At 42.1% G+C, this 25,740-nt stretch overlaps 1 long non-coding RNA gene across 1 annotated transcript; it reads left to right on the forward strand.

Annotated features, from left to right (window-relative positions):
• The first annotated feature begins 753 nt into the window (after positions 1-753).
• Positions 754-1,920, forward strand: LOC117047226. The gene is made up of 2 exons (XR_004426669.1): positions 754-886; positions 1,728-1,920. It is a non-coding gene; the product is annotated as an uncharacterized LOC117047226 (long non-coding RNA).
• Positions 1,921-25,740: the final 23,820 nt, after the last annotated feature.

Consider the following 25,740-nt stretch of genomic DNA (forward strand, 5'->3'; position numbering starts at 1 on the left):
CTGATGATACTATATAAATACGAAAATAAGCCATATAGAGAGGCAGTCCCACCAAATGTCTTGCGGTAGCACATCCAGAGTCAGCTATGTTACTGAGAAATCTATTTCCTGACCACACATGCCCATCAGTCTCTCAGACACAAACAGTGAAAGGAGAACTGAATAAAGCTATTCATTAAAACAAAAGACCACACATACTTGGCAACATCCCGACATGTAAGCCATTCTTGGAAGATTCACCTTTCAGACTTCTTATTCAAAATCCCAGTCCTTGGCATGTACAAATAAGTCGGCTGCTTTTAATTCATCTGCTAGAGAAACTGTTCACAGACAGTGCTAGTAGAAAAAGTGGCTAAGTAGGTGAGCTTCTGGTGTCTAGGCTGTCCTTGTGTCTTCATGGCTACATATATCTCCTCTGTTTCCTCGTAAATCAAATAAATAGCTTCTTTTAATTCAAATACAATAGGAATTTATTTGAAGAAGCTGTAATTATTCATCCCTTTAAAAATGAGCCTTTCATAGTATTAACAATGGAGCTCAGTCAGTTAAGATACCAAGGTTAGGCAATGGATAGTCTCCCTGGCTATCTGGCTGTTCTGAAACTCTGGCTTTAGGTCTGGTTGCCAAGTGGCAGGACTTTGTGACATCACAGTGAGCATTCAGCCACTATGACCTGGCTTTTGCATACTGTGCTGATGCCATGCATGGACCAAGGCAGCAGGAGACAATGGAAATCAAAGTCTTCGAAAGGTCTGAAAGGGAATTGAGTGTTGCTCCTGTGATATCCAGGGAATTGTCTGACGGTGTAGTGCTATTTATGATAATAAGCAGATCTAGGTTAAGATCCAGACAGGGCCAAACTAGACAGTGGGTGATCCATGATCAGGTATCCAACTGGTTATTTTTTTTAAAAAAAAGGTAAAATGCAGCTTCAGGGGGGCCTGTGCCATTGAAGGAAGGGGTTAACACTTTCTCTGAAGACCCTATTTCCTATCTGAATCAAATACATCCTGGAGTTTCTATTTGCCCCGTTTAGTGGGAACACTGTGGAAATACTTTTGTCTTCTTTGTCTTCCTAGGCTAGGGGAAAATGCACTTTGTAAAAAAACAAAACAAAACAAAACCAGCCCAGGATAAGCAGAGGCTGTACACAGAAAATTGATAGCAGGGGGATTGGGTTTAGCACTTTAAATGTTAAATTCTCTATTATTCTTATTGGGGGTGGAGAATGAAGAGGTGGAGCCAATTGACTTCTATTAACACCAGTTAGAAATCGTAATGTGCTGTACATGTGTAAAAAGATATTCTAGAAAGTAAATTTACATACAATAATACAAAATAAATTAAAATAAGTTAATTAATGATATCTGTCCAACGACCTCTGTGATGCTTCCAATACATAACTTAAAAGTGCAGACACACTTTAAAACTAACCAAAGTTGCAGAAAAGGTTTTCTCAGCCTCTAAAAATGCTTAACTCAGTCTATTTATGCAATGCAATTCTGAGGCATTAATGTTTAAGTCGCACCATCTTTCATCAGCGAATCATCTGCTACTACACAAGTAAGGGTTAGACTGGTGCAGGTGGATATGCAAAGCAGATTTGCAGTAGCTTAACTAGATGGATTTACCTAGACATTAAGATGCTTTGCCTGTCAAATAAGTGCAGGCTAGATAGTAAATGATCCCACAGCAAGCACTTGTACACATCTGTCTTCTTATTGCAGAAGAGATGTGGATGGCCCTTCCTGGAGCTCTTCCTTCAACTGCAGATTCACTGATGTCTCAAAAGCTGTTCCTTGGTAACTGGTCTAATACTAGATAGACTTATCAGGCTGCTTGGTGCTCTAGTTTGAGAATGTTCTGAAAAGTATCAAATTAGCATGTGCCACATCTAAGATTATATGAAATCAAGAATTACACCAGGGCTGGTCACATCTTGACAGATAACATATAGCAAAAATGCTATCTAAATGTAGCAAACCTTCAGAATAATAAAATTATAGGTTCTAAAACTAAGAACTAAACGAATCCTCATACTTTTATGGATCACAGTTTTAAGCTAGCTGCGATATTTAAGGTATCTGCCTCCTAACTTTTAACATTTAAATTTGACTCTTGATCATGTCAACTCTTTAAAAGGATTAATGAATGAATGAATGTTCATAGCCCAGGATTTTCTCCCCATTCTCTGCTGAGTGTACAGAAAAGTGGCCTTTACATTATATTTCATAAACTGTGTGTGAAAGGGAGGCTTGTCCAGAACTATCATGGAGAGGTGCAGGCTGCCTCTAAAAGCCTTTGGTAACTGCTCCTACCAGTGACAGGTGGGTAGCCGTGTTGGTCTGCCATAGTCAAAACAAAATAGAAAATTCTTTCCAGTAGCACCTTAGAGACCAACTGAGTTTGTTCTTGGTATGAGCTTTCGTGTGCATGCACACTTCTTCAGATACTGCTCCTACCAGTGATTTGCTTCTATCAGGTTGTACAATTTTTTTAGTGAATGCCAGTGTCACTTGGGGATAGGGGATGTCAATGTAATATCCTGGGTCTTTAAGTCCTTTGGCAATATATTGCATGTTTAAACATAAGAAATTTCTTCCATGAATGGCAATTCCATTCATTTTTAGTATCATGGGCAAGACTGCAGACATGACTCATACATTTGCGACTCTAAACAAAGGTCAGTATATTAAGCCAGCAGTGGTTTAATGTCAAAACCAGCTCTGTCTTAATAGCTTTGCTTTTGCTCTCTGATGGTGTTTTAAGTGATGCCAAGCCATTTCCAGAGGATTAAGATATGGAGGCTTGATGAAAGGAAATGTGAAGTGTTAACATACAGTGCAGGGAGCATTTGCTCCTGAAAATCCATTTTAATTATCTGCAGGCAATAATGACACAGTTCGTGACATTAGTGTGAGTTCCTTAGCCTTTGCCTGCCCTCTGTACTGCAGCTAGCTGTACTTTCTGCATAACAGACCTAACCTAGTTCTGCACCAGCTGTCCCTAAATAAAAAAATAAAAGGGGGGGTATCAAACTGGACTTAAGGAGGCTTGAGAAATAGTCCTATGGCTGCAATAACACTCCTCTACACCATTTGACCCCTTCATGGATCACTGCCTTGTCATGGCGAAGGGGCTTCAATAACTCCAAGAAGCTATGAGCTATGCCATGCAGGGCCACCTAATACGGACAGGTCATAGCCGAGAGTTTAGACTAAATGTGATCCACCTGGAGAAGGAACTGGCAACCCACTCCAGTATTTTGCTAAGAAAACTCAATGGGCATAAAAAAGGAGAAGCTTTGAGAAGAAATGAGAGTTTCTAAGGCATGAGTCAGTTGTCTATCCTTCAGCCTAACCTACCTCACAGGATTGTTTTGATAATAAAAATATGCAGAGGGGCCATACATACTACCCAAAACTCCTTGGAGGAAGGGGAGGCTTTTTTAAAAAATGCAATAATAAAGGGTAAGGTTTTGTTGTTTTAGGATGAAGACAACATCAGCAAAATGAGAAGGACTATGAAGACCTAGGCAACTAAGGAATTTTCATCAAATTTGATGAAAACACCATTTTCCTGGGCTGGGAAGGGAATAGCCACCCGATATCAGCATTCTTTCTTTACACAGTTGGCTTTGTATTAAATTAGACTGTCATTTCCCACAAGCCCATATTTAAAATATATCAGATGATAAATTACGATATTAATACTAATTAGTGCTAGTAATTTAAATGAATTTCTGAGAAGGCATTGTGGTTCCACAAGCTGTTAATTGCTGAAGATACTCCAGACAGAAAAAGCCTCAGGGTGACATATGGACTTGGAATAGCAGGACTAGCCTCACACATTGCTATTGGAGGAGATCAAATGACTTACCTTGGCAAAAGGGGGCAAGAAGAGGAGGACAATTACTTGTGTGCCTGAACAATTTGGGGCCTAAATTGAAAAGCAGTGTGAAAGGAAACTAGGTGATACAAAGGTTAATTTGGCAACTAAACCAAGAGAAAAGAGTGGGATCTAGGGTGGAGGAAAATCTAACGATTCCCTTGGTAAAGGGAAATTCACTTAGAACAATAATGGAATACCTTTGCCCTTTTCACAATGAAAATAAAGATGAAGTGTGAGCCCTCCCCGCCCCTGCCCCCTGTCTCTCTTTTCCTCTCTCTGTAACAGTGCGGTTGAGCATCTGAGCACAAATGCAGAGGAGATGTGAAGATTAGCATTCGGAATATCTTTTTGGATGCGTGCGTCAGCACATATTAGCACTCAATTTGATTGATAAGAACAACTCTACAAAGTACTGCAGCTGAGCCAAAGCTGTCATACTAGGCAATGGGCTTTAAAGTTCCATATTTCGTATATCTGCCCATTTCTGCCAGGTACAAAGACCCAGTTCATTGCTCTAACCCTGAGGAGTGTCGACAGACTAGTCTTTCTGGCTAATGAGAAGGCTCAGGTAGCCAGAACATAAAGAGAAACAACTTCAGCTTCACAATAGCCAGGGCCTGTGAAATATACTCGGAGTCAAGTGCGGATTTCATGCTCTTTATTCAGCTCATAGTAGCAAGGGATGAAAGTTCCCCCAAAATGTCTGCTTTATATACCCTATTTACACAATGGGCCCCACATGATTGGCTAATCTATATATATAAAACGCAAGTGTCTCTGCGTCCAGTCCCTGTGTCTCTGGGTTTGTGCTACTGAGCATGTGCCCCATGGACACAGGGATTGGATGGAGAGAGATCGGGCCGGGAGCAGCGGCGGCAGTTGAAGCGGCGGTTGAAATGGAATGCTGGCGCTCCAGAGGCTGAAGGGTGGCTGAGAAGGGAGGCCACACTGCCACTCTCGCCGCTGGGCAGAAGGAGGAGAAGAACTGGGGGGGGGAGCCTCCTGGGAGATGATGCCACCGCCTCCGCCTCCGCCTCCGCCTCACCCCCCTCGCTTCCCCACCCACCGCCTCACACTCCGAAAGGGGCTGGGAGCCCCACACATCCGCAAGGAAACATGTTCTACCGTCCCCTAGCCCCACACCACTCCAGGGAAAAAAGCCCCCTCCTGTCGCCGCTCTCCCTCAGCCGCCCCTTCCCCTGGCCAGAAGACCTCACCACAACAGCGGTGGAAGCTCCGCAGGAACCTACCATCATGGCTGCTCCCAGCCCTTAACTCCATTCCCTCAGCAGCAAGCGCAGGCCTAGCCCGCCAGGCAGCCCAGACCGGAGGGGCAGGATTAAGGCGGGGTTCTGCTGAGCTCGAGCTCGGCGTCGGCCGTGGGTGTCTGCAGCAGCGTGTTATTTCTGGGTGAGTGACAGGCATGTGGAGAGCATCGCGCGTGCGGAAAGTGAGGGGAGGAGGAGGAGGCAGCAAGCCATGCTTCGTGCAGTAAGTATGTTTAGGACAGGAACAATAAAAGGAAACACGCCGTCATTTCTCCCTCAGGAATCTTAACACCGCGTAGGGAGCGCATGGTTTGCCCTGCTCCCTGCACTTCAGGACTTTGGGTTTTGTGTCAGAAATGTTCTAGCCCCTGTTATTTTAACGGGTTTAAACCACTAGTTCCGGAATATTCCTGTGGGCCAATCAGGTTGCGGATTCACTTCCACCTGGAGCCGGATTGGGGCAGACTGCTGCATTCTGAATCCTATTGTTCTAGGACCAACCAGACTGCTGCGTTTTGGATCCTATTCAACTCAGTACATAACAGCCTGAAACTTCAGAGCTTGCAAAATTTTAACAGCAGAAGTTTACTTTTTACCTTACTGATTCAAGTGCAACCTGAATCTTACATAGCACCTCGTAGAGCCTAATCTGATTGACTGCTGCCTCCCACTACATTCCATTGTTAAGACCATAATGAAATGCAGACTGTGTGACTTCAACATCAGCCTATTTTTCCCTCCAGAACCCCATCTTCCCACCATCTGCTTTAAAAATATATATATAGCCTGATGAAGAGTTCCGGAGAACCCGAAAGCTTGCTCACTATTTTGTGGCATTTATTTATTTATTTTAAAAAGAAAAATATTGGGTGGCCCAATAAAGTGGTTGTCCTGTGATGGATTTTGGAATTTTACTGATTCAGGTGATTCACTAAAGTCTTAGCTGCTAATGGGCAGAACAAAGAGGAACAAATATGATATAATGTTCAGTTAGGACAATGGCCGTATGATGTCCATCAATGGAAAATCAGCACATCAAGGATTTGCAGAAATGTGATCTGGAGAGATAGTTGGGGGCTGTATGTAACGAGTGTGTGCATAGCCAAAAGTGTCCACAGCCACCCCATGGTCTGAGTCCCACATCGTTATCTGAGTCTCCTGTCGTAACTGCTGTGTTTCTCTAATGGGGTTGTATTATTGATTATTTTAATTATGAAAATTTCTACAGATGCTTTATTGCGCATTTTAATTATGGGTGCTTGTGTAATTCATTTTTATACTTGTAAACTGCTTAGAAGCCTGTTTTGGCATTAAGTGATAAATAAACAAATACATACATAAAGGGTTCACACACCACATTTATCAGAGTACCAGAGCGGGACTGCACTTTACATGACATAAAAATGACTTATTGGTGCATTACAAGACCCCTCCCATGTTTTTTAAATGATAGAAATAAAACTTTATAGCTACTATAAAGTATTCTGTGATTTTCATGTGGCCCTGCTTCCTACATTTTTCTTTAATGTCCTTTCCCTAGCCTGATGATAAAAAGGTATTGCTGGTTACACAGCCTGTCAAAATTTGCTATCTTTTCTCTGGCACGAGTTTGAGAACCCCCAATCTAGAAGTTGCGATGTGACAAGAATCCCTCATAGGGTCTGTTGCTCTCCAGTTTTGTGAATGGCAGGTTTTATTTATTACAAAAATGCATCCCCCCACAGTAAGGGCACAAGGGACCTTGAATGTCCTATTGTATGGTGCTTGGGAAGAACTGAAATGATGGGCATTCGTTTTCTTCCGTGTGGTAGATCTCACTGAGGGAAAGAAAAGTAGGGCATGGTTTTCTAAGGAATATTACAAATAGATAAACAGCTGGCACTTCCTAGAAGCATAATATTTGCATGTTTCCTGCAAGCACCTTCATGTAATTCCCTTCTTCCAATCAATACAGCAAAATTCTGTTGCTGTACTACATATGCATTAATTTCACAAATCCCCTGCAGTAGCTGCCTGGCTTTGGATGGCAGAAAACAGGCAAAGAGGTGACGCTGACAAGCTAATGTGTCAAACACATTTGGATAGCAAGCTTGAGGGGAAGCTGAAACTCACCATCCTGCAAGTTTCATCACTATCTTTTTTTTATTTTTGGTGCCCCATCTCTTTCCACCAGCACTCCATCACTATGCGGTCCAGATCTTCAAGAAAGCTACTCAGGCTATAATAGTTGGTATCACTGGAAAATATGGAAGACCTTCCAGAAGGCTTAACAACTTGTTTTTATTTTTGGCAGGACTCCTGTGCCTTTAGCAGTGAAGCAACATGCAGAAATGTGGGCAAACCTTTATGGATCACTTCCATCTCCATATCAGGAAAAGCTCCACCTGCTAATTTCTCCTTATCGGGTCACTGTTAAAGGCATAGCAGCCCTACAAGAAGGGAAATTTGGCATCCCTCATTTCCGGAATCTTGGCCATATTTATTACTGATTTAAACCTGATGATAATTGCATTCAGATACAGGTGGGTAGCCGTGTTGGTCTGCCATAGTCGAAACAAAATAGAAAATTCTTTTCAGTAGCAGCTTAGAGACCAACTGTGTTTGTTCTTGGTATGAGCTTTCGTGTGCATGCACACTTCTTCAGATATATCTGAAGAAGTGTGCATGCACACGTAAGCTCATACCAAGAACAAACACAGTTGGTCTCTAATGTGCTACTGAAAAGAATTTTCTATTTTGCATTCAGATAATCTTTCTGTTTCTGGAACTCAAAAATCTGGATGCATCCTTAATCAGAGAACATCTTTCAAGTCTCAAACGGTGGCAACATTTAGGCTGTGAGGTGTTTTTCTCCACAGCAGTAAAAATAAGTAATAGCAGCCTGAGGTACACTGCACCAGGGGCGTACCCAGGATCAAAACTAGGGGGGGGGCAAGCCATGGTCGTTCAGGTTGTGACATTTCAGCACGGAAAGGCGAATGAAACCAAAATTTTAGGGAAATTATATATAATTATATCAGTGCTTTATTACAGTAGTTATTACAATTATTTGCTTGATTATTATTATTTTTTTTTTATTCTAGTTACATGTCTTATACCAGGGGTGGCCAACTCCCAAGAGACTGTGATCTACTTTCAGCAGTGATCTACCCCCGTTTTTTGGGGTTCAGCTCAAAGTTGTTGACCTTTTTGGGGGATGAGGAATGCCCTGCCCCATTTTTTATGTTTTATGGGTTCAGTTCGTTTTTAGATTACTGACCATATTATGTAAACAGCAAACAAAAACAGCTTCAAAAAACAGAAAAACTCCCCCCCCAAAAAAACAGAAAGCCCACAAATGGCTGAAAAACTCGGTTTCCTAGGATCCTCAGCCATCGCAACTCACCATGCAAGGGAACTGTTTCCAAAGCTCTTTGCAACGATCAGCCGGCGCAACACACACACACACACACACACACACGCACACGCAGTGGCTGGCTGCCGGTCGGCAGAGCTCAATTGTTATTTAGATTTTGGGAGGGGGAGAAAGACCAGTAGTTGAGCTTTTTAGGAGAGCTTTTTTTTCCTTTTAGGCTGCCAATAACCATTTTATTATTATTATTTTTTGCTTCTAGAGGGGGGCAGCTGCCCCCTCCTGCCCCCCCTTCGGTACGCCCATGCACTGCACATAAAGGGTTGGGGTTTGTTTGTTTTAGTTGAATGGTTAGTTTCCTAAGAAAAAATATTAATCAGTGGACAAACTTAAATAAAAGGTATAATTCTGTCTGGTTTGCAGGCCACTATTACTTCAGAAAAGTTTTATCCCCTGAACCAAAACAGCAATAACATCCTATACGAACCAAAGTATATGTTGCCAACTCACTCTATAATTAGTGACCAGTGACATTTTCCCTGTAATGAATAAAGTTTCCATTGGATGCATGGGTCACATGGTTATCATACCACTTTGCAGCTGACAATGTCGCTGAGTGCTTAAGTTTTGCTTTTTTCCTGTTGATAAAGGTAAGAATCTTTTGTTCTCTTTGAAGATAAAGGATTACCAAATGCAGATGTAAATGTAAAGCCTACTTCCTCTGAAGACAGATGGCTTTCTCTCCTAATCTGGCTTCAAATTTCTTTTCCTTCACATTAAAAAAACAAAAAACCTGAAGATTAAAAGTTTGAAAGGGCTAGAAATAAGTTGTGAAAGAAACACTTGCAGTTAAATAATGTGTTGGTTGGGCATAGCCAGGATTTCTAAAGGAAAGAAATCTACAGCTCAACAGAAGCGTACTACAGGTGGAGATTTAATAAAAAGCTAGCAGTCCTCCTCATTTCCAGAAACAAAAGCCCTTTAAAATATGGTTTTCTGCATGGAAATTTCCCTACTAAGAAGAAAGATCCAATGTATCTTTTTGAAGTTTTGGAATCTGCCCTGGGAGATTCTCATCATGTAACACAGGGGTGTGGGGAAGCTTTTCTCTATCCTGAGGGCCGCATTCAGATCCAGGCAGCACTCAGAGGGCCACATGCCAGTGGCAGCACAGCCAGAAGCAAAAGTGGGCGGAGCTGCCCTTGAAGGAGGTTCAGAGAGGTTGACTTGTTTGGGTTCCATTTATAGCTCATATAACTCATGGTTTAAAACAGCTGCAATGGTTGTCAGTTTGCTTATGGGCTCGATTCAAGGTGTTCACATTAGTGTTTAAAACCCCAAATGGCTTAACCCCAAATATCTAAAAGTCTGCCTCTATCCCCACAAATCCTTTTGTGGAACTCATACCTGTGGGGATTCTTTGCTGGAGCCTCCCGCGTGCAGGACTAAGTAGACTGCACACGGGATTCCAGTTGCCGGGGATCTGTGGCCAGCGCCTCACATGCGTTCCTGCACGGGTGCCAGCCAAGCCTGCGAACGGGACGGCCGATGGTTCCGGAGCTTAAACTCACACCGGCCGTTGTCCGCCAGGTTAAATCTGAAGGTGCGTGAGTAGTCCGACGAAAAGTGCCTCGTAAAAATACCTGTAAGCACTTGCGACCTCCTAAGTTGTCCCCTTTAATAATGTACCCAAACAAAAGATGGCCAAAAGTACGGCCAGGTAAAAACGCCAATAGACTATGAAAAATAAAATCGAGACGAAATAAAGACAGACAATCACTGTTTCTTTTAGATGGCTTTGGCTGACCCGCATAGGCTATTACCTTTCTCTATACCTAAACTGTACTAGCATTTACCTAAGCTAACCAACCCTGAACCGCCAATTCTTCCACAAGTTCTAGGCTACCTAAGGCTAAAGCTATCTAAGCCTAAACCGCCAATTCTTCCGCAAGCTAACCTCTCTACCTCCTGCACGCGCTTCCAACCCAACCAACCCGTTCCCCAAAACCCCAACTATCTACATCTAAATCATCTGAACCCTAACTCTGACTGTCCGCCTAATACGGGGAGCTGCAGCCTTTTATTGACAACCAAGTGCAACGTCATGATCGATATTTTTACCAATAGGAACGCTGTTGCTGCCCCCAAAAAAGGCGGGAAGCAGATTAACTGATCATTCACAAATTCAAACCTCTGGAACCAAAAAGTCTAGGCAGAGGGATCTCAGTGGCGAGACGCCTACTGAGCCCTGCTTTCGCTTTCACTTTTACACGGAAGAATACATAAAATAGTGCATAATATTAAGATTAACTTAACACAAATAATCGCGGGTTCAAGGAAACCCACGAAGTGTATTCCCACACATACCCATAGAGGTGCATCTTGCATCTTCATTGTACAGTTTACCCTTTGCTTTGTTTTGTAGGACCCACAGTTTATACTGTCCCATTCTGGTTGGAACAGTTTTGCTTGTTATTAGAACTGTGACTGTTTTGTCTCGTTTTATAGCATATTATATTGTCACAACCCTCCCTAGGATGTTATGGTGTAGGTCACATAAGAAATCTTATTTATAAATTAAAAAGAAATTGAAATGATTTATACTTGGGTACAATAAGCCGTGAAATGCCCTCCCATCAGATGTCAAAGAATTAACAATTACATGACTTTCCGAAGACATCTGAAGGCAGCCCTGTATAAGGAAGTTTTTAATGTTTGATGTCTCAGTGTGTTTTTATATTATGTTGGAAGCCACTCAGAATGGGGCTGGGGCTAAGTAATAAGTTGTTGTTGTTGTTGTTGTTGTTGTTGTTGTTGTTGTTGTTGTTGTCTAAACACTCTCTATCCTCCATTCAGACAAGCAAGAGGCATTATGTTCCAACCAGGCAATGATGATGCTATCTTTCAGACTGGTTGATACTACCCATTAGACTGATGTAAAACATTTGACTTTGTTCAGTCTGCCATTGTTTCCTATCATTCAGTTACTTGTTATAAAAAGGATGCATTTTTAAGAATAATATCTAAAGAGGCCAATGTGCCTTTTCTTTCTTTCTTTTCTCTCTCTCTCTCTCTCTCTCTCTCTCTCTTTTTCTTTCTTTCTGACGGTTTTATAAGTGACTCATGCCCTAACAAGAATGCTAGCTATTGGCTACCTTTTGACTCAATTAAATCTTCCATTCAAAGTTGGGCTACTTTCATTTCTTCCATTCTGTGATTAATTTCCGATTGTCACCTTGATCAATGGCCTTGCCCATGCTATCATAACGATAATGTGATTTTGCCCTTTTCCTTTCAGTCTTAAGATAATTACATGGATGGTTGCATCCAAGGGCAAAAATGTGCCACCTGCACACTTGCGCACAAACACAGGGCCCAATCCTACAGGCATCACAATAGCATAATGACAGATTATTTTTTTCTGGGAAAGTCAAAACAGACCATATCATACTGTGTTTGTTGAACCTGAGCTTATGCATTCACACCCAGATAAATATTCATGAGCCCCAGACATAAGCTACTGGCAATACCAGTCATGTTAAAAATGTGTTGCTGCACAAAAGACTTAAGACATTTCTTTAGCAATAAAAATAATTACAATTGTCCAGGAACAAAGACTTCTGCGTAAGATGGAAGAGAAATTCTTGACCAGTGATCCCTGCTCAGGGATCATCTGCATACAAGCCCTTCGAGAAAACTGTTCATATATTCTACTGCACAAAATGTTAACAGTGTTTTTTTAATGTATTTTTTTACTTGAAGATTTTTCTATTACAAAAGAGCAATAAACTAAGTACCATTACACACGTTTCAAATATATCTACCAATTTTCACTTACATCTTCTCTTTTCAGAGTCAACAAAGATCAAATTCATTTAAAGTATAACACACAATCTCTATCTATGTGAGTTAACAGTCATTTTGCACACAGCTTTTCAAGTCAACATGTCTCAGGAACCATTGTTCCAAGAAATCATCCCTGAAAGTAAGGTGCAAAGCAGCCCTAATTTCCATAAATATATATGTCCATTAGAAGCATTCCTCTTCCTTTGTCAAACCAGCCCTTAATAGGTTGCACCTGGGGGCATTTCCACCATGAAGCCAGTTGAAATTTACCTACTTTTCACAAAAGAGCTATTAATTCATATTGTGTGCTAAGAATATTACCGTATCTTTCTCTAAGCCACCCATCAGAACAGTATAAACAGCTTCAAGGCAATAATACCCAGGATTTGCCCTTGGTTCCATCTGAATCGGGAGAGGCAGTTGAGGATGTTCAGAGTTCAGGGTGTTGTATTGGGGTGTTCAAACCTATGCTCAATATCTACAGGTTTTGTTTTGGGGTGTTGTGTTTTTTGCACAATGACTACACAAGAATAACTTGGCAATTTGTTTTGTTAGAGCAGTGAGTGTTTTGACATTCAGAACTGGAAGACCTTCTAATTTGGCTTTCCACTGTTTCTCTTGGGCAAAAATGCTTGAGATGGAAGATGGAGGATATGGGGTAGTCCTGGTGGAGTGAGCAGAGTTTACTACAAATTATGGTGCTTTGCTTGTATTTCCTGTTAGGGGCACTTCATCCGAGACAAATTTCTAACGGGATAAGATCGTAAATTACAGCAGCATTTAATCGCATCAGGAAAGATTGGATGATGCAGTACAATTTTTAAAATCTAGTACTCAGACCTGCACAAGTTGGATCTTGGTAAGGTCAATTCATGTTGTGTATTTTGGTTTCATCTATAGGGGCGTGTTATATATAGATACCACTTGTTCCTAAAATCTAGTTGCTAGAATTACATCATCATCCAAGCACTGTCCTATTTTTAATATCACCTGTTCTTATTACTTGACCGGTGATGCTGGTACAACAGATACTCCTTTATCTATGTCAGGGCTCTGGTCAGCAGTTCATCATGGAATAAGTAAAGAGAGTAAAGGCTAGGAACCCAAAATCCAAACTGAAGCATAAGTAGCTTCAAGGAAGCCATTTCAGAAAGACAGAACCACAAGCACAGGCCAGTGGGACTTGTTTAAACCCATCTGTATTCTAGCGGCTTACATTTTAATAGCACTAATGAGACCCTCAGTGCAAGGTGCTTTTCTTGCCTGGCTCCCATCCTCTGTGATGTATCATCCCCACTCTCTGTAAGTATTTTCTCACTGCAGGGTGAAATTGAGGGTGGGGAGAGAGAGAGAGGCAGGCTGACTATTTTTCCACTTTAATCTTCTTGCATGATTAGAATGAATATTGAGCAGCACAGACTGCTCAGAGTAGGCGCTCATCCTAATTAAGTCACCCGAGAGAACCAGTGGGGAACCTCAGCAGAATCCAGAGTGGAGATCTGTTTGCATGAGAAAAGCACTGAAACAGTCAGTCTGCTGGGCTCCCTGTTCAGGTGCGGTTTCTAAATCAAAAACTGCAACCCTCTGCACATCTACTAAGAAAGCAATCCCACTGAACTCAGTGGGACTTAATTCTGAATAAAGATGCCTAGAATGTGTGGGGGTCGGGGGATTTCAAGCTCAGGCCCTGTGGCTGAACTGGATACAGGATCAGAATCCACAGAATACAGTGGTACCTTGGTTGTTGAACTTAATCCGTTTTGGGAGCCCGTTCGACTCCTGGAACCATTAAAAAACCAAGGCACGGTTTCCAATTGGCTGCAGGAGTTTCCTGCACTAAATCGGAAGCTGTGGAAGCCATGTCGGGTGTTTGGCTTCCAAAAAACGTCCACAAACAGGAACACTTACTTCTAGGCTTGCAACGTTTGGAAGCAAATTTGTTTGGGAAATAAGCTGTTCAGGAATCAAGGTGACACTGTACCTCCTGAACACAGACAAACATACTCAAGCACTTCAGTTAAGGAAGCCAGCAAGCCCAGATTGTAAAGGTGAAAGAGCTTAGGACCAAACACATGGATCTGTTTCAAGAGGGTCAAAAAGGCTGGGCATTCGGGATCATGAAATACAAAGAAGAAGAAGAAGAAGAAGAAGAAGAAGAAGAAGAAGAAGAAGAAGAAGAGGAGTTTGGATTTGATATCCCGCTTTTCACTACCCAAAGGAGTCTCAAAGCGGCTAACATTCTCCTTTCCCTTCCTCCCCCACAACAAACACTCTGTGAGGTGAGTTGGGCTGAGAGACTTCAGAGAAGTGTGACTAGCCCAAGGTCACCCAGCAGCTGCATGTGGAGGAGTGGAGACGCGAACCCGGTTCCCCAGATAACGAGTCTACCGCTCTTAACCACTACACCACACTGGCTCTCAGGGTCATTCCACTTCCGCCACTGCTGCTGTGCCCCAGCTCTTGCCAAGCTTGACGAGACCCAGGGCAAGAGTGTTGCCAAGTGGCATACGGTACACAGGGCTCTCACTGAACTCAGAGTGTCACCGATCAGCTTTCCTGGGGGGCTGAGCCGAGCGTCAACAGGTTGACAGGAGGGCCCCGGGCTCTTGCCAAATTTGGTGAGGAAGACGAGTGGCAATGTGGTGGGGGAAGGGGTGGGGTAGGTGGAACGCTGCCTCTTGCACTTCCACCACCTGAGGCAAGCGCTGCACCCTGCATCCTGGGTAGGCCGGCTCTGCTTTGGACATGTTTGGTGAACTCTGATAGGCATAAATGATGCTCACATCAACTAGTACAAGAAAACAATAAAATGGTACTGGTTTTATCTTCCTAATGCCTGGCTGCCTGCCATCTTAGTCAGGACACTAGATGCACAACCACATCGAGTTCCCATTAGTTTTGTGCATGCTACAAAAGCTGGCTGTTGTTCCAGCTTTGCACAATATATGAAGACTCTCTGCAAAGCTTCTGAAATTAAAAAAAGTTGATAGGGTGTGAAATGCACCTGTTTATAATTCCAGCCCTAACTGCTACAAGCCTTCGATATTGCCCAGTGCTGACTGCAGGGTGCTTTGATTAACCAACAGTGGTGCTGTCACTGATCACAGTAACTGCTCCAATCAATCAATCAACATCTCTTTAATATACAGCAAATTTCACCCAAGAGAAATTTGGCTCTACTTCCACTCTCTCCCTCCTTCTCCCTACCCACTGTCTCTCACATACACACATCTCTCTCCATTGTTGCTTTTGCATTGGGTATATTTCCCAAAAACAGGTATTTCAGGAAATTGTATGGAGGGGAAAGTTTTGGATCAGCCACCACATACAAGTGTTCTGAAATTCTGGAGCATGTCCCTAAAAGGGAATCAGGATGCAAAACCACTCCACAAACAAATCAGGATGAGTGGTGTTTTGTCTTGTAACCTCTGGACAAAAAAATCAGAATAGCTGCTCAAGACTAGACTGGACACAGCCCAACCTTTGCATAAGCTTTGTGCAAGCAAATCAGAATGAACACTCAATAAATAGGTCAACTGGAGGAGCCCTCTTTCACCTGGATCTAGTAGGATGTTCAAGTTTATGCCTTGGAAACAAAAGATGTTCATGAAAAGAACTGGGCCTCTGGTTCAGGTAGCAAACATATGTGACCGGCACTGATAACAATTGATGGAAAATGTAATGTAGCTACATTACAACTGTAGCCAGTAAAGAATATAGATGAGTTTAATATATTTTGAGTGTTGAAAGCAGAGCTGAGTACGTAAGTTGATTAAAGGGAAGAAAATAGATTAGAATGTTTACTATGGGAGATAGAAGGTGGTGTGTTTGAATTTAATTGGGTCATTAAAACTGTTTAAAAAAAAAGATTTAATCTTTAGTTCTAAAATGTGTAAGTTTTGACATTATGGAATGTAAATATGTTGCTGGCATGCTTGGTGAAGTCATATGGATTTGTTCCAAGGACATCTGGATCATAGTCAGTTTGATTTTGGTTTTATTTTGGAAAATGTTCCAAGACTTCAAAAGAGCAGTGGAAAAATAGAGCTGCAATAAGGGAGTTGACCATTGGCAGGGTATCTTCCCAACACTTTCACTATATTAATACTGACATGATAAAAGTAGATGGCATTGGTCGCCAGAATATACTTGATCTTGGAGGCGTTTAAAGATTAGTAGTATTTTGGTAGTGACAGACAATGGCTGAGGACTATTTAATCTTATTTGTGCGTTGCTAAGGTGAGGGTGAAATCCAAATTCCAATGAAGTCAATGGTGACTCTTCCCTTGAGTTTAATCAGGCCCATTGACCATTACAATTCTGAGCAATGCTGGGCTCATATACTGAGGAGCTCAGCTCAGTCTCTCTGTGTTGGCTTTTGCATGAGACTCTCTGTTCATTTTACCTGTATACTGGCTTTTCTATAACCTAAGAGAGGAAGAGAGGAGGAGGAATAACAAAAAGAGTGTGCTCCCCACCTCACTGTGTTTGCCACCTGATGGTACAGCCAGCCTGCTCCTTAGTCTAAAGCAGGAGCCCCATGATCTGGGACCAATTCCTCCTCCTTTGAGGCCTTATTGGATAGTTGTCAATTCAAGTTCCCTTCCCTCTTCCTCTTTACAGAAATAAGAAGTGAGCCTGTCTCTATCATTTTCTCTCTCATGCTCATATGTGGGAGCAAGAGAATAAAACATGGCTTTGAAAAGTCATACAGACACATGTATATAAAATAGGAGTTATTAAATAGATGTAACTTGAGCTATCTACCTTATACCTGTTAAACTACAGTTAAACTATATTAAACATCTAAAGGTAAAGGGACCCCTGACCGTTAGGTCCAGTCGTGTCCGACTCTGGGGTTGCGGCGCTCATCTCACTTTACTGGCCAAGGGAGCCGGCGTACAGCTTCCAGGTCATGTGGCCAACATGACTAAGCCACTTCTGGCGAACCAAAACAGTACACGGAAATGCCGTTTACCTTCCCGCCAGAGTGGTACCTATTCATCTACTTGCACTTTGACATGCTTTCGAACTGCTAGGTTGGCAGGAGCAGGGACCAAGCAACAGGAGCTCACCCCATCACGGGGATTCAAATCGCCGACCTTCTGATCAGCAAGCCCTAGGCTCTGTGGTTTAGACCACAGTGTCACCTGCCACACATCTAGCCCACAACAAAACATGTGAGAAAAAAGAAGTCATTTAGCTTAAAGGCTCCCCACATGCATTTTTCATCACTGCTTTCCAACCTACCTTAAACTCTGCACTACCACTGATCCTAATCAAAATCCCAATGTAACAATTGTATCAAACCACATGTTCCACAAGAATACAACTTTCACATTGTAGGAGGCAGCTACGTCGGTTTTGTAGTCAGGGTTAATATCAAACAACCTTTTAATAAATGCAATAATATTTGAATGCCAATCAAGTTGTTTATATAAATAGAATGAAGAATCCTGGATTATATGATGTATAAAAGTTCTGGGAAATTTTCCAGAATTTCAGATGGATTGTAAATAATTCTTAGGGCCAGGTCTAATACAACTTGGCTTTGCTCTTTGGAAATCAATTTCGTGATGCCAATTATAAGGTATCTTAGGACAGACCCTGAGTATATGCTATTGGCTTTTCTGTCCTGTATCATTCCTTTTTCAGATACTGTATCGGCAAATTTGCCTTCATAAATCAAGTCAGTTAAGACAATTTCATAAATAAAACATAAATGGCTACCTTGGGAACAAGGAAGTGAAGAGTGGTGTAACAGGCCAGTGCATTAGCCTTGGGTTTTAGAGACCCACATTCAACGTTGCCTCAGACACAATTGAAATTAATGGAGTGGTCTCAGTCTATCCCCTAATGGATACTTGTGTCTAACAGAAAACCACAGCATAGTTGGAGACAATTAAACATGATTGGCATATTCAGTGACAGGACACAAGGGAGCCATGGGGGCTTCCATTAAAACCATGTTTGCCTCATCTAGGCATTGCTCTGGTCAATGCTCTTAGGATCTGATTTTTCTCTCACTCCATATGGAAAATGTACATTGAAATGTAAGCCCCACACAATTTTTGTAGGGAAGATGCTCAAGGAAACCACGTAGCCCCAAATTGTGCTATGAGCCATCTATCTATCTATCTCTCTCTCTCTCTCTCTCTCTCTCTCTATATATATATATATATATATAGCAAATGACTATATATACACACAGTGGTTTTCTTGTTTACTTATTGAATGCATTTGTACACCACCCTTCACTCATATATTCACATGATAGTTTTCCAAAGACAGTTTTACCACAACAGGATTCAAAATCCATTTTGTTTTTCTCTTGCTTCTGTTAAACATTGGCCTGGAACAAAAGACTATAGATCCTTAAAGAACAAAGGGGATCTTAAGCTCTCGTAAGTATTTAGCTTAATGGTTTTCCAGCCCTGTATTCACATCCTAGACAGGCTGCAACTGTCACATCTGATCAGAACATGAAAATATGCTGCACTCAGCAATTAAATTACAGAGGGTCTTTTGACTCCAGCAGACATTTGAGCCCTCTTCTTTTGAGCTGGCTTCCAAGAATACACAGTCTAACCCAGCCCCCTCAGTGCCAGCATGCACATCAGTCACTCCCCTTGGCTGTCTGGCTTCCACACATGGATGCAGTACTTGGACTCTTGGCTAGGTTATTGTGAAAGGCTTTATTCCAAAATCCACAGCGCCCAAACATAGACGAGACTAAAGGCTACACAGTTCAGGAGTTCAGAGCTCTGATACATGGCTAGGACATTGCCCCAACACTTTGAAGAGCTCTCCTGTTGATGAGCAGGGCAGGCACACTCATTTGTGCCGTTGTCGTCCCGATCCACAGGACTGGGCAAACAAATGGGCACTCCTATGAATAGGCTGGGTCTGCTCACATCACCATAGCTGTTACCACTTTTCTCAGTGATGGAGGTGGAGTTGATGTGGCTGGCACACTGTCCAGTCTAGTCTCAGGTGCCTCTCTGGGGGTGGGGAGGGCTTCACTGACAGGAGGCAGTGCCAGAGTCAAGTCAGGCAGTTTTGCCAGGGCAGTCAGGGCATTTGGTGACACAGAAGTAGGACTCTTCTCTGACCACATGCTCGGCCCTTCTCCAGCTGGAACGCATGTAAATTTGCAGGGCCCACGTGTTGGTGAAACACTACAGTTATCTACCATCCCAAGGAAGTCTTTTTCTCTCTTTTTTAATGTGATTGCATTTATTCTTAATTGTAAGTTTTCAACATATTATAAATTGTTGTAACCCTCACTGGGGCCTTAAGGTGAGGGGTAGGTAATTAATAATAATAGAAATAATAATACAGTGGTACCTCGGGTTACAGACGCTTCAGGATACAGACTCCGCTAACCCAGAAATAGTACCTCGGGTTAAGAACTTTGCTTCAGGATGAGAACAGAAATTGCACGGCGGCGGCACAGCGGCAGCGAGAGGCCCCATTAGCTAAAGTGGTACCTTAGGTTAAGAACAGTTTCAGGTTAAGAACGGACCTCCGGAACGAATTAAGTTCTTAACCCAAGGTACCACTGTAATGTAATAAGGTGAGCATGTATATTATTCACACTCAACACTATGTTCACACTTTACTTTGACCAGAGTAACCTTTGGAGATTATTTCTAATTTTCCCAAGAAAGCCCAGGTACTTTGAAAAAATATTATTATTATTATTATTATTATTATTATTATTATTATTATGTTTCATTATTTCATCTATCATTCATGAAATGAATAATATTCATTTATTTATTTCTACATATCATTTATATATTATTCCATAAAATGAAATAATCATTTCATTAATTCATCTATCTATACAGCAACTGCATCTGGATCTGGAATGAATCTGAGCCACTTGTCTGACTTCAGCACTTGGCAGAAAGGGGCAGCAGGGAGTGTAAATATTTTCACTGGCCAATAGTATTTGTTTTTCTGAGGCTGCTCCGGCCTTTTTCCTGTCAACATGAAGAAAGCGGAAAAAAAGAATTCTGTTTACTTATTTATTAGCACAAATCTGATTTCCAAACCCTGCGACAATATTTGTGTTTCCACAATGCGGTCTCACTGCACTTCCAGAGGTGAGGAAAAGCTATTTCCTTCCTATGCATCTCAATGCATTTAAATGGAGATATGAAGTTGTAAAATGGCCCATTTTACCAACATTAAGGCTGAAATAAAAGCAAAGCAAAAGGGCTGATCGGGAGTGAAAGAAACTCCAGATGAACAATCACTACAGTACACTTGCACAACATTGCTTCCCCCCTCCTCCAACATTGTGTGCTCCCTGAAACTGGCTGGGTTGTTGTGTGTCAGCAGAACCCCAGAAAAGTGTGCAGAGAGAGGAAGGGGGGGCATTTTGTCTGACAAGCTGAAATGCTTGCACAGGTGGAACGATGGAAAACGTGTGACGTTCAGTTCTGCCCCTAGTTTTTATGCGTCTTTGCTTTTCTAATTTAAATGTATTATTAAAATAACAGTCAAAAGTTAACCTTCACGTAGTCAAAAGTTAACCTTCACATCGCTTATGTAAATTGTTAGCTCAGATACTTTGAAAACAAACACCTGTCCCATCTTGAGGAAAGTCCGTGAAAGCTTCTCTTTACTTTCTTGTTTTTATTTACGGGTGCTAAATTTATGCTCAATGCTGTCAACTCTCACTCAGAATTTAATAATGTGTGCCATGAGGGCAAAGCCTGCCAGAGGCTGTTTTGCTCCACTTCCTTTAAGAAGCATGAAGTAGCTTAAATAAGGCTGCACAAACAATGCATGCAGAAGATTTGCTATGAATATTCATCGCAGACCATTAAATGCAGTGCTGCTGCCCATACTTAGAAACAAATATGAATTGGTATGAGCTCAGCAGGTGAGACTGCAGAAGGTCATCAAGAGACCAGAGAACTTTATAAAATACCCTCTGCTGTCCATATGAATTCTTCCTTCCCGGGGTCTCCACCCATAGAATTGTGCCCGCATGCAAATATATTTATTTAGTTGCTTATTTTGAATTTTAACTTAATCCCAGAGACTCTGAGCAGATCTATATAAGCATAACACATATTTACAGAGCTGACTTATATGAACCCACATGGTCCTGGTAAGCAGCTGGTCTCTATGGTCTTGTTTAAACCATCTTAAATTTCAGGGTTGGTAAACTACAAATGCAAAGGATTGAACCTGGAACTTCAAAAAGCAAAGGCATGTGCTTTTACCAATGAAGCAGAACTATGACTTTGAAAAGAAGAAATGTATTGTTTGCTCCATGTAACCCCTGGAGCCCATGAGAATAAGTCTCTGGTGTTGTCATTCAAACAACCCTCAATATTCAGGACTGCAGCTTTAAAAGCCTTGTGTCTTTTCCCATTTTGTGTTGCCTCCATTCTTTGTGAAGTCCATTTTAAAAATAAAAAAGGGAAGAATTGTTTTGTAAAATGATGGGAGAGCCCAATATTTTGTAGAACCACATTTGTAGATCAAGCTGTTTGTGGTCACTGCTCAACTTCTCTAGAGGTAATGTTCACACACTCCTCAAATATGCCACTGATAGCATAAGTTTACATTTCTGAGGCAGCAGTATGTGCCAACTGCACATATTCAGTGTTTCATGACATACAATGTGCTGCTCTACTTATCTCCAGTTACCTCAGAAAGAAACGCATAAGTAACACTGTCCAAATTGTTGCAGACAAATGTTAAAATGTTCCTGCCACACTGAAGTAAGGAACTCCTCCTTAGTAATACCCTTTTAAATGTTAACGCTTCGGTCTACCTCAGTTTAATATGCAACAAATGTAGCACTGGTATGGGTGTGATAATTAGTAAGCTTGACATTAAACTCTCATGAACTTACTACCTTAAGGGAGCAGTTGGTGAAAGATAATTGCACAGCAAACAAAATTACTGTGCTCTTTTATATTTCATGTCCATGTGTACCTTTGTGTGTTTATCCTCTCTCTCTCTCTTGTAATTTGCACATCTAAAATGATACTAATACCACCTTTCTGTGTCCTTTGTTTTGTGCACACAGAAGGTCCCAGATTCAATCCCTGACATCTCCACTTCAAAGGGAAAGACTCTACCTTTTAAGTTTAAAGACCTTCTCAAAGCCTGAGAAGAATTCAGAAGTCGCTTTAAACCACGCTTTTGACTGGCTAGAAATCTGTCTGTGCCGAGACCTAAATGAGTAGCAAGGGATGAAGCAAACTGGGTTAGTATCCCAGAGACAAACTGGCATGGCCACCTCCGTGAGGTATGCCTATGGGTCAAAGTTGTAAGATGGTGTCGGTAATGCTGCCAAGCTTATGGGAGGACACACATATTCAGTGAAACTAAAGCTCATAGTGTACCCAGTCTTCTACACCGAATCTGCAATCCTCAGAAACTTTTGCCCAAAATCTAGGGTCAGGCAATGTTCTCTCCTTTCATTTCTTGTTATTTATTCACCATTAAAAAATACGAGATTGTGAAATGCCAGACAATTGATGTTTCCTCAGCCCAGTATACCCGAAGAAGCGTCTCTACCCCCATTGTTCTGCCCAGACACTGAGATCCAGCTCTGAGGGCCTTCTGGTGGTACCCTCACTGCAAGAAGTGAAGTTACAGGAAACCAGGCAGAGGGCCTTCTCGGTAGTGGCGCCCACCCTGTGGAACATCCTCCCGTCAGATGTCAAGGAAATAAACAACTATCTGACTTTTAGGAAGACATCTGAAGGCAGCAGGGCCGTCTTAAGCATATTCGGAGCCATGGTGCAAATCTACCTCCGGCACACACACCCCCTTCCCAGAGTTTTTTAGGGAGGACAGTGCTGCCGGCGAGGCTGGAGGAGGCGGGCAGCGGCTGGAGGGAAGCTCCTCCAGCGGGGAAGAGGCTGAGGCTGGACACGGCGCCTCCCAGCTCAGCTGGCTGCTTCATGCCGCGGTGGCCATGACAGATGGAGGCTCCAGGTGCGGCGTTGCTTCAGTGCAGCATGGTGGAGGCAGGCAAGGGCGGCAAGTTGATGCCAGGAGGTGCCGCATCCAGCCTCCACCTCTTCCCTGGCACCCTCCAGAACTTGGCGCCCTGCGCCACTAGCCTCTATGGGTAAGACACCCCTGGAAGGCAGCCCTGTTTAGGGAAGTTTTTAATGTCTGATGTTTTATTGTATTTTTAATATTTTGATGGAAGACGCCCAGAGTGGCTGGGGAAACCCAGCCAGATGGGCAGGGTATAAATTATTATTATTATTATTATTATTATTATTATTATTATTATTATTATTATTATTCCCCTCCCCCAGAACTGTTTTATTCTTGCTTTTGGAGGCTCATAATGTTACACACTGAGAATTCATGATATAGCTTAGAAGGTAGGTAGTCCTCCTTATCAGGCAAGGCCTTGGAGTCTGTTCTGAGGCATTTTGGTGATGTCTGAAATTATTTGCTTATTGATAATCAAATAATGGCTACTATGCTAACATGTCTCTGTGCACACACGCACTCAGAATAAGTGTGCAAACATTTTCAGCTGCTCTATGTGTAGTAAGGTGAGCTGTTGCCAGTGCAGTGTGGTGCTATCTAGAAGAATGTTAAATAAGATTGTGTCTCTGCTAACATTGCTTTCCAAAACACATAAAAGATTTAATATTCAGAATCCCTTTGCTCTTCAGGATAGTTACCACTTCAGTAGCATTCTGTGAGTAAGCTTGTTCAAGTTCGTAGTTATATCTAAACCATACAGAACAGTCCCTTTCCATCTAATTTGTTTTTTTTGGGGGGGGGGGTTCAACTACAGCTATATAACAAATCCATATTGGTGTGTGTTTTGGGGGGTGGGGTTGGTAACTTGTCAATAATTTCTAACTTGACTATGTTATGAAGGTGAGCTGTTACTTCTTGGGAAAAATTGAATTTTTACTAGCAGACAGATCCCTGGTGTTCTGACTGCTTCAGCCAATTTTCCTTTTAGACACCATAATCCTTAAACCAGCAGAGGATTCCAGTGTGTGTTGTGTTGCTCTGTATATACTACCATGTGCTTAATTTTTATTTTTTTATTTTTTTAAGCCTAACTTGTCTTGGTACTGCTGTAGTAGAGTCAGAGGTGTACTCAGACTTCCAGGAAGAGGAAATGCTGCTAACTACTAATGGAAGCCAACAGCATCCCAACTAACCAGCCACATGCTTTTGCAGCCATTCTGGCCTGGCTTCAAGCTCCTCTTGAAACAAAGATGAGATGCAACATTTATCAACCTTACTGCCGGTTTTAATGAGATCTCTTTCTGCTGCACCTTGAAAATGTATAGGTGTGAAAGATCTGAGCCTGATAATTTGCTGTTGCTTTAATTCATCAGGTTGCTCTGACATCGCTCAGTATGATACCTTAGCCTCTGACAGCCCCACATCTTTATTAACTGAGGGATGAAAGCATATTCCCAGCATCCTGGGAGGTGATGTAGTGTTGTTTTATCCACAGTAGTTCTGTTAATCCTACCTGCTTGACATGACAATCAGTAATAGGTTTCCACTGCCCTTGAACGATGAAATGTATTCTCAGACCTAATGAACTGGAGACAATATGGCTGCCGTACCGAAGTATTATGCCACAGTTTGTTGAACTACTTATAAGCTAAACTGTACCTGTTTTAACCTGAACTCACCCATAGTTATAAGACATACAGAGGAGCCGGAAGTATTTTTGTTCATTGTTTTCCATAGGTATGAAGTATCAATGTTTTACTGACAATTCTAGTGCTAGAGAGCAGTAAGCTATTTCCATATTGTTTATAATTCTAAGAAAGGTTATTTTTTCCATTTTAACCAGGTTTCAGAGTTCTTGAACAGATGCAGCAGAGCATGATGACTTTAGTCAACAATGCCCCCATTTGGCCCTGACTGATGATATGATAGAGTAGTGTAATATTTTGGGAAGGAGTGAGGATTCCCCAGACACATATTGTATCCCTGGCACATCAACATTTGAGCTAACCTGAGGCACAGGTGCCATAAGTGGAATGGGCAACTGGAGTTTGCAATACACTTAGATAGGTGCATGAGAGGTTTCAGGCCTGACGTGGGCACAAGGTCCAGTTTACACTGCTGCCTGTCTGTGGTCAGGTGTCCTTTGTTACGGAGAACAGTCCTCTAGGGTTATCAGAGAACAGTCCTTTATTTTAATAAGTCCTCTGTCTGAAGTTCTATTCATCTTAAAGAATCCTATGAAGGGAAAGCAGAGGCCTTGACGTTGCCCACAAACAGTAAGCACAAGGATGATCTTGGTACAGTTCTAGAGGAGGTGCCCACAGTACCATCCAATCACAATCTATGGCATCAGTTAAAATTGCTGTGGCCTGAGGATATGGACAAGGCGCCCTACAC

The sequence above is a fragment of the Lacerta agilis genome, chromosome 5, assembly GCF_009819535.1.
Source record: "Lacerta agilis isolate rLacAgi1 chromosome 5, rLacAgi1.pri, whole genome shotgun sequence".
Taxonomy (NCBI): Eukaryota; Metazoa; Chordata; class Lepidosauria; order Squamata; family Lacertidae; genus Lacerta; species Lacerta agilis.